The sequence below is a fragment of the Procambarus clarkii genome, chromosome 38 (genome assembly GCF_040958095.1).
Source record: "Procambarus clarkii isolate CNS0578487 chromosome 38, FALCON_Pclarkii_2.0, whole genome shotgun sequence".
NCBI lineage: Eukaryota > Metazoa > Arthropoda > Malacostraca > Decapoda > Cambaridae > Procambarus > Procambarus clarkii.
This window is the reverse complement of record NC_091187.1, coordinates 35225453-35236388: the sequence shown is the minus strand read 5'-3', so window position 1 is coordinate 35236388 and position 10936 is coordinate 35225453. Positions and strand designations below refer to the sequence as shown.

General features: G+C 37.0%; 1 long non-coding RNA gene across 1 annotated transcript; it reads right to left on the bottom strand.

Moving 5' to 3' along the window:
* Positions 1-5872: 5872 nt before the first annotated feature.
* LOC138372242 (uncharacterized) lies at positions 5873-8656 on the bottom strand. The gene is made up of 3 exons (XR_011230764.1): positions 8572-8656; positions 6650-6756; positions 5873-5938 (listed from the first exon to the last, which is right to left on the bottom strand). It is a non-coding gene; the product is annotated as an uncharacterized lncRNA (long non-coding RNA).
* Between the last annotated feature and the right edge of the window lie 2280 nt (positions 8657-10936).

The following is a 10936-nucleotide window of genomic DNA, read 5'->3' as shown; positions in this document are numbered from 1 at the left end:
GGATCAAGAGAGTGATGCAGAGGCTCAAGAGAGTGATGCAGAGGCTTAAGAAAGTGATGCAGAGGCTCAAAAGAGGGATGCAGGGGCTCAAGAGAGGGATGCAGAGGCTCATGAGAGGGATGCAGGACTTCAGGAGAGGGATGTACAGGCTCAAGAGAGTGATTCAGAGGCATACGAGAGTGATGCAGAGGCTTAAGATAGGGATGCAGAGGCTCAAGTGAGGGATGCAGAGGCACAAGACAAGGATGCAGAGGCTCTTGAGAGTGATGCAGAGGCTCAAGAGAGGGATGCTGAGGCTCAAGTGAGGGATGCAGAGGCACAAGAGAGGGATGCAGAGGCTATTGAGAGTGATGCAGAGGCTCAAGAGAGGGATGCAGAGGCGCAAGTGAGGGATGCAGAGGCTCTTGAAAGTGATGCAGAGGCTCTAGAGAGTGATGCAGAGGCTCAAGAAAGGGATGCAGAGGCTTAAGAAAGTGATGCAGAGGCTCAAAAAAAGGATGCAGAGGCTTAAGAGAGTGATGCAGAGGCTGAAGAGAGTGTTGCAGAGGCTTAAGAGAGGGATGCAGAGGCTCAAGAGAGTGATGCAGATGCTCAAGAGAGTGATGCAGATCCTGAAAAGAGAGATGCAGAGGCTTAAGAGAGTGATGCAGAGGTTCAAGAGAGTGATGCAGATGCACAAGAGAATGACGTAGAGGCTTAACAGAGGTATGCAGAGGCTCAAGAGAATGATGCAGGGGCTAAAGAGAATGATGCAGAGGCTTAAGAGAGGGATGCATAGGCTCAAGAGAGTGATGCAGATGCTCAAGAGAGTGATGCAGAGGCTGAAAAGAGAGATGCAGAGGCTTCCCAGCAAACAATTTTAGGTTGCCACAACATATCTGGAAAGTATTTGAAAGGATTGGAAACGTTTGTTTTATCGTGTCAGATACGATATTGTGTGTGGACTTAAATAGGTTTCCAAAACTTATAACCAAGACATATGTATCTAACACTAATTTGAGATGTTGTGGCAACTTTACACTCCTAACATGAGTCATTCATAATCCATTCATACACCAATATGAATCTCTTGTGAAAGGTTTGAGCCTTATCTGAACCCTTTTCACATCTTTGTGTTTAAAGTTAAATTTCTTGAAATTAAATTATATTATTTTATATTATATTATATTATTTTTATTATATTTTATTTTATAATGTATTATTATTTTTCTTATATTTTTTTATATTATATTATTGTTTTCAATTTAAATATTAAAACCAATTTAAGGGTAAAAAAATAAAATAATTTATATTTCTTTTATTATTTACTAACAAATCAGCAAAAATACAAAAACATATGACCTATATAATTATATATATAATATATATATAAATAATATATATATATAAATAATATATATATATATAAATAATTTATATAATATATATTATATATATATATATATATATATATATATATATATATATATTTATATATATATATATATTTATATATATATATATTTATATATAAATAATATATTTATATATAAATAATATATTTATATATAAATAATATATTTATATATAAATAATATATTTATATATAAATAATATATATATATATAAATAATATATATATAAATATATATATATATATATATATATATATATATATATATATATATATATATATATATATATATATATATATATATATATATATATATGCGAACAAGCCTGAATGGTCCCCAGGACAATATGCAACTGAAAACTCACACCCCAGAAGTGACTCGAACCCATACTCCCAGGAGCCACGCAGGTTGCATGGCTTTTCACTTTCCTTCTTATGATGTCTTCGATGAAACCATTGGAGAAGCCGTTATTGACTAGAAGAGACAACTAACACAACACCTATACCCCCTATTAGACTATTTTACAGGAACTTCTTTTCCACAGCTCATAAAACAGAGGAAAGGGTCCTGAAAGATATTGTTAATAGAAACGTTATCCCTACAGACAAAAATCAGAGGATACAACTGACGATTTACTATAAAACCAGAAAAACGGCCAGCCTACTCATGAGAAACTCTCCAGACACGAAACAGAACGCTTTAAAAGAGACTAACGTCGTCTATGCCTTCAAATGCCCACTTGGGGACTGTAAGCTCCAAAAAACCCAGTATATAGGCAAGACAACAACATCTCTTTCTAGGCGTTTAACAATGCATAAACAACAGGGCTCCATTAAGGAACATATAATCTCTTCCCATAACCAAACCATCGCCAGAGAAATCCTAGTAAACAACACAGAAATCATCGATAGATACAGCGACAGCAGGCGGCTTGACGTTTGCGAGGCACTACACATCAAGAAGTCAACACCAGCAATCAACAGCCAATTATTGCACCACTATATTCTACCCACCTCAAGACTCCGCTCCAATATAGAAGCATCAAGAAATATGGACCAATAGGCTTTCTACAAACACTTCTATTCAATACCCATTTTTTCGTGTTCTGTCTTGTGTTGATACTTTTAATACCCTATTAATATCCTCTAGTGTTCTGTCTTGTGTTAATGCCACATCATCCTTCCCACCTCACTCAAATGTAATGCCACATCACCCTTCCCACCTCACTCAAATGTAGATATAAAATCAGGGAAACGCAAGTTCTAATCAGTTGTGTATTTGTGAAGTCTTTGAAAATGTAATAAGTTTTACGAAACGCGCCCGTGTCGCGTCAGACTAGAAATAAAAATGAATTTTGGAGAAGTGATTTTTGATTTACCTCCAACAGTGAAGCATAATGTACGAAGGATTGAGAAAATTCGTGTTAGAATTATTAATCTTACTTTTTCGGTCATATTTAATAATATATGTCTACAGGAAAGACTGCTACCAAAATATACTAATGTTAAAGTGCACGACCCAGCAGCAAGGAATCAAGCCTTCACGATAAAATATCGCCAGGATCTGATTCGTGATCAGATATACAAGGCAGAGAATGAAATCAAAGACAACAAAACGCAACTACTTCATGCTACAAACGAGTGGAGAAATAGCAACATCGACCATAGTATCCGTACCCGCATTGAACAACACCTCGACATCCTCACAGACCAACATCACCTCAGCACTGAAACAAGGATTATCAAGAAACTAACAACATTATATGGAGGACCTATGGCAATTCCACGACCAAGAGATGGCTTCCTGAACCTTGCAGGAATTAACCTCACTGAGGACCAAGTCACTCTCCTAAATCTGGGCATAAACTGCCATGTTATGTCCAGACCGAGTGAAATGGCCCGGAAAGTGGAGTTGGAAATTCTGTTGGACGACATATTCGACCTCGAGACACAAAAGAAGGTCACTACCAAAAATACCTTACAAGCAGAACTTATTGCAGAAGGAGGAAAGAATCGAGGCAACTACAGAAGCACCATACTGTCCCCCGAGCTTAGAGCGGCAGCTAAAAGCCTTCGTGAGAACAAGGAGATAGTTGTCAGGAGAGGTGACAAGTCGCCAATATATGTCATTCTTAAAAAAGACGAATATCTGGCGAAAATGAACATCATACTCTCTGACCAAACTAAGTTCCAAAGGGTAACGAAGGACACTACAGCCGAATTAAAAGCAAAGGTCAACAAACTGATCGAAACTGTGAACGCCAAGAAATCCGGACTCCACCTGCCAAAGATCATTGGGGAATATAAACCTGGATATGCGTATGGAAATGTCAAGACGCACAAGCCTGGAAACCCACTTCGGCCAATCATTAGCCAGATACCCACACCCACGTACAGATTGGCGAAGCGACTCAACGGCCTGCTGACTCCTTATGTTCCTTGCGCCTTCAGCCTGAAGTCTCCAAAGGAATTTGTGGACTTACTGCGGGGCGCACGGGCCACAGGGATAAGAGCCTCGTTGGACGTAGAATCGCTGTTCACCAACGTACCTGTGGACGAGACAATCGGAATGATAGCCGACAGAGTGTATCGTGATCCAGCCTGTACTCCTCTTGACATGCCAGAAAGTATTCTGAGGAAACTACTCCAAGCTTGTACTAAAGAGGCACCCTTCTTGAGCCCGGATGGGCACATGTATAAGCAAGTAGATGGGGTCGCCATGGGTTCTCCCCTAGGTGTCCTGTTTGCAAACTTCTACATGGGTACCATCGAGCAAAAAGTCTTAGTCGACATGAACTTGAAACCGGCCATATACTGCAGGTATGTTGACGACATTTTTACACAGGTACCTGATGTCAGACATCTGCAGGAGCTGAAGGAGGCATTTGAGCAGAGTTCCGTGCTGCGTTTCACTTACGAGACGGAAAAGGATGGGAAGCTGCCTTTTCTAGATGTAACAGTCATGGAAAAAGGCGGAGGTTTCCACACTGCAGTCTACACAAAGGAAACAAACATAGGAATGTGCCTAAATGCCAACAGCGACTGCCCTGACAGGTACAAGAGGAGTGTTGTTAACGCATACGTCGACCGTGCTCTCAGCCACAGCTCAGAATGGAAGCAAGTCGACGAAGAACTCTGTAGGGTAAGGCAGGTTCTAGTCAATAACGGCTTCTCCAATGGTTTCATCGAAGACATCATAAGAAGGAAAGTGAAAAGCCATGCAACCTCCGAAGAGACAACTAACACAACACCTATACCCCCTATTAGACTATTTTACAGGAACTTCTTTTCCACAGCTCATAAAACAGAGGAAAGGGTCCTGAAAGATATTGTTAATAGAAACGTTATCCCTACAGACAAAAATCAGAGGATACAACTGACGATTTACTATAAAACCAGAAAAACGGCCAGCCTACTCATGAGAAACTCTCCAGACACGAAACAGAACGCTTTAAAAGAGACTAACGTCGTCTATGCCTTCAAATGCCCACTTGGGGACTGTAAGCTCCAAAAAACCCAGTATATAGGCAAGACAACAACATCTCTTTCTAGGCGTTTAACGATGCATAAACAACAGGGCTCCATTAAGGAACATATAATCTCTTCCCATAACCAAACCATCGCCAGAGAAATCCTAGTAAACAACACAGAAATCATCGATAGATACAGCGACAGCAGGCGGCTTGACGTTTGCGAGGCACTACACATCAAGAAGTCAACACCAGCAATCAACAGCCAATTATTGCACCACTATATTCTACCCACCTCAAGACTCCGCTCCAATATAGAAGCATCAAGAAATATGGACCAATAGGCTTTCTACAAACACTTCTATTCAATACCCATTTTTTCGTGTTCTGTCTTGTGTTGATACTTTTAATACCCTATTAATATCCTCTAGTGTTCTGTCTTGTGTTAATGCCACATCATCCTTCCCACCTCACTCAAATGTAATGCCACATCACCCTTCCCACCTCACTCAAATGTAGATATAAAATCAGGGAAACGCAAGTTCTAATCAGTTGTGTATTTGTGAAGTCTTTGAAAATGTAATAAGTTTTACGAAACGCGCCCGTGTCGCGTCAGACTAGAAATAAAAATGAATTTTGGAGAAGTGATTTTTGATTTACCTCCAACAGTGAAGCATAATGTACGAAGGATTGAGAAAATTCGTGTTAGAATTATTAATCTTACTTTTTCGGTCATATTTAATAATATATATATATATATATATATATATATATATATATATATATATATATATATATATATATATATTATAATATATATATATATATATATATATATATATATATATATATTATAATATATATATATATATATATATATATATATATATATATATATATATATATATATATTATAATATATATACACACATATATATATATAGGTTATATATAGGAATCTATATGTGTCTATATATAGACACATATAGATTCTTCTATATAGACATTAGCCATTTTCAGTATTCGTCATATCCAAGTCTGCTGTGTGATGCACATGTCTTCTTGCTTCACCACCCTGTAATGAAATATTGTTTGTTACTAATTGTTTTCAATAATACATTATTTTATTATATAATATTTAATTTATTAATTAAAAACCGTTTCCATATTATAGAAAAAAAAACTAAAACAAGAATCTATATAAAACTATAGAATATAATAGAATAGAATAATAGAATAGAATCTATATATCATATATATATTTATAAAAATAAATATATATATATAAATATATATATATATATATATATATATATATATATATATATATATATATATATATATATATATTTATATATATGTGTGTATATCACGAAAATAAACACGTGATTAAGAATGTGACAATGTCAGACCACGGAGGAAGAATGAAACAGGAATTTCCATAAGTACGTTTGTATATTAAATACATCTTCAGAAGGACCTTCTGAAGATGTATTTAATATACAAAAGTACTTAAGGAAATTCCTGTTTCATTCTTCCTCCGTGGTCTGACATTGTCATATTTATATATATATATTATTATATCCTGCATTATTCCAGCCCATTATTAGAGATAGTAGCCACCTCTTATTTTGGTTTTCTTTCATTATTAGTGCTCAGAAAATTAAATATATCTACATGTTTAGTCAAAATCAGTTACATTATTTTATCTTATTCATAGCATAAATGTTCTCAAAGATTACTAAAAAGAAATTGAATTAGACTACAGCAAATTGGCAAACTTTACCTTGTATCTGTTTCCACCGAGTTTGTTTGGGGCGTTCTTCAACATATCAGCAATACTTGTCTCAACATCTCTTTCAGTTGCATTAGTGTGGGTGTTGATACAGGCTTCTGGAAATTTATAAGAATTAATTAATATATATAATTATAATTCACTTTGCCATTCCCCATTCCACAGTCCTCTCGTCCTTCCCACTTCCCCGTACCCACATCATCCCCACTATTCCCACTTCCCTGTCCCATCGTCCTCCTTACCATTTTCCCCTCCCCTGTCCTTCTTCCTCCCCCACCATCTCCCATTCACCTGTCCCTTTGTCCTCCCCAGCATTCCCCTGTCCCCACCATCCCCAACTCCCCAGTCCCCTCGTCCTCCCCACCATTACCCTCTCCTCTCTCCCCTCGTCTTCCCCACCATCCCCCCCTCTCGTCCTCCCCACCATTCCAAACTACCTCATCCGATGCATTCTATAATGGTCTGATGCTTCCATCAGAAAATTGGGAACATCAAATGATCTGATATTCCCATCACTGAAAAATAAGAACAGCTAAAAAAATGAAATGAAAATAATAAAAAAATAAACTATACTCATGAAATGAACAGTATGGTAAACAACACAGCTCAATTTAATGCAATGTCACACAAAATTATTAAATCGAAATGAAAATAAATTGAAATCTATGAAAATTCAAATTATCAATGCAATCGGAAATATTGAAATAATATCGCAACATAATATAGTGTGGGTTGCTCTTACGTGCAACAGACGGTGCTGTTTTTCAAAAAAGGCATGGTTTTACCTGTCACAAGTGTGGCATCTATACTTATACTCACGAAATGAACGGTATGGTAAACAACATAGCTCAATTGCAATGCAATGTCACAATAACATTTAATAACAATAATAACAATAACATTTAAATATACTTTAAGATATAATCTAGAAGAAAATAAGAACATTGAAACGGTTCATGAACTCGATTTCAATAAAGGACACTATGGGGAACTTTGAAAAACAGTTAATGAGTATAATTAGACAGACTTGTTGCTAGGCAGAGGAGTAAATAATGAGATATATGGCAAATTTTGCAAAATATACGGCACACAAACATTCATACCCAAACAAAGCAAAATGCTAGGTAAGAACAAAGCAGTTGGCCCGTAGGGGAAAGGAGATACCCACAAGACTGGAATACAAGTCATTAACAAGCACACAAGTACTACACCACACAACATCCGCACTACTACCAGAACTGGACGAATCACTACCAAAACAACACATTGCACATCACTACCAAAACAACACAACACAACACAAGCATTGGCAAAGAATTATAGACCAGTTGCACTAACATCCCACATAATAAAATTATTTGAGAGTGATCAGGAGTCAGGTTACTAGTTTTATAGAGACCAATGACCTCCACAATCCAGGCCAACAAGGATTTAGAGCAGGAAGATATTGAAATACCTCTTACAGCTATCTCTCATGTCCTCATACTTGTACAGTACAGCTACTTGACCATTACGACAAAATCACTGAGATATGAGATAATGATGACACTAACCTCATCTACTCAGACTCCAACCCACTCATATTAAATAATGATGTAAACAATAAATTAAAAAAAAATCCACTTATTAATGTCAACCAACAAACTCCCACTAAACATAGAAAGGACCTACAACATCTTACTTGGGAGCAAATCAACAAATGCAATTCATCTACAGTTACACAATGTTAACATCAGAAATAAAAAGGATGGTAAGTTCCTTGGTCTATACTTAGATCTGCCCGAAACGCTATGAGTGCTAGTTGCTTTACAAGAATGTATAACTTCAAGTCATTGTACTCTCCCCCAATGTACCTTCTTGTATATAAAGAAAAAATAAATAAATAAACAAACACATAATAAATCAATACTTACTAAATTTTGTCTATTATGTAGCAAAGAAGCAGGTCTACGGAAGGCTTTTCTGTTGAGTTCGAAGCCCAGATTACTCGTGGTCTCTGAAATAAGTTAAGATTATAAGTATAAAATTTATAAAACCAAATAATAAATCCGGTATTGCTCAATTTCAGATGCAGACGTACTGAATGATATATCAGACTGTCAGCATGGTATTCGATCTGGAAGGTACAGTGTAACGAATTTACTCAGTTTCTATGATCGAGCCACAGAGATCTATAAAGAATTCTGATCAAGAAAGAGATCTAGGGGTGGTTTTAGATAGAAAACTATAACCTGAGGATCATATTAAGAACATTCTGCGAGGGGCCTATGCTACACTTTTTAACTTTAGAATTGCTTTTAAATACATAGGTCAAAAAGTTTTAAAAGTTTTAAAAGTTTTTTAAACCTCTCGTGTATCATGAGTGTGTTAAAGCTTCAGATGGTGCATTCAGATGATGAATATTACCTAGTTCCTTCATCTGGGAAGAATGAACACATATTGGTGCATTCGGATGATAAAAACTAACTACTGTAGTTCAATTGATCAACAGACTGTATATCATATGCAGACTGTATGTGGATCTGCGGGCCACTCCAAACAACAGCCTGGTGGACCAAGCTCCACCAGGCCTAAAGCACAAAGTGATATAGATGTGATAGAGAAACTAGGTCAAATGGAGGAGTAGGTCTGTATATTAAACAGCACCTGACGTGCACAGAGCTACTAAACTCAATGTGGTGGTAGAGTGGTGGGGGGGGGGGGGGGGAACATTGCAGAAAAAAACAAAAATACAATTTGGTCAACAAAACAGCATTGTTTAAAATAGAAGACATGGGTTGACATTTTGGGGGTAAGGTAGGTTACATTGAGTTAATTAGTTAGTACTTAGTTTTTATCTTAAACTGGTTGGGAGAGGTACAGTGTTGCTGTGCTGGTGAAAGAACACCTAAAGGTAAATTAAATAATGATTGCGAATCCACAAGAAGTTGACATAATAGCGCTAGAGATCTGCAATCAGGATGATAAACTTTCCTTAAAGAATTTGACAAACACTTGCTGATAGGACATGAAGTAAATGAAATGTATGTCAAGTTTTGTGAAATATATGAAAAAAGCACAACAAAATTTGTACCAAAGGAGAGATGCAGAACTAGGAAAAGGGGTTTGTTCAACAGAAATTGCGAGAGGGCCTGAGACCCAAACACACACAAATGGAATCAAGCAAGTGAAGAATTACACACACAGATCACAATAACGTGATTCATCAAATGAACAAATCCACAAGGGCCGTGATGAGGATTCAAACCTGTGTCCGGGAGCATCCCAGTCACTGCCTTAATCGACTGAGCTACGACAGGGTAAAAGGGTTGAAACCAAACTTCTACTGAACTTCCTGGATCCTTTTACCCTGTTGTAGCTCAGTCGATTTAGGCAGTGTCTGGGATGCTCCCGGATGCAGGTTCAAATCCTCGTCACGGCCCTTGTGGATTTGTTCATTTGATGCATCACGTTATTGTGATCTCTGTGTGTGATGATGTAAGGGCGAAGAGAAAGAACGACCTGTTGACATAGCTCGGGTGCAGGGGGAGGGTTGTGTACAAGCCTGGTTTGTGCCTCGGAGAGGCTATGGGATCCAGTAAGATCGTCCTTCCTTTCCTCCCTAGAATCTGGATGAAGCAGGTGCTCAATTGTCAAAAGTGAAAAATTTGGTTTATTTAACATACACGCCATAGACCCGATTGGGAAAAAAAAGTTCGTAAAACCCAGGGGCCATAGACCGGCTATGAAAGAAAATTTGAGAAAACCCTGGGGCCATAGAACGGCTATTTAATCCCCTTGAACGGGTAATCATCTGTATCAAACCTTATTACAGGTAAAACCAGTAGGCAGTCTACTGTATTTTATCAAACCCTTATTAGAATAATAGATCTCGTAATAATTTTGCAAAAATAGTGGCATTTACTATTTTTAAAAGATTATTAAAAAATTTACTGATATGGTGCATTCGGAAGACAAACCCAATTTTTCACTTTTGACAATTGAGCACCTGCTACATCCAGATTCTAGGGAGCAAAGGAAGGACGATCTTACTGGATCCCATAGCCTCTCCGAGGCACAAACCAGGCTTTACATAACCCCCCCCCCCTGCACCCGAGCTCAATTGTCAAAAGTGAAAAATTGGGTTTGTCTTCCGAATGCACCATATCAGTAAATTTTTTAATAATCTTTTAAAAATAGTAAATGCCACTATTTTTGCAAAATTATTACGAGATCTATTATTCTATAGAATAATGCATATAAATGCATATATATGCATATAAATACAAAACAAGTAAA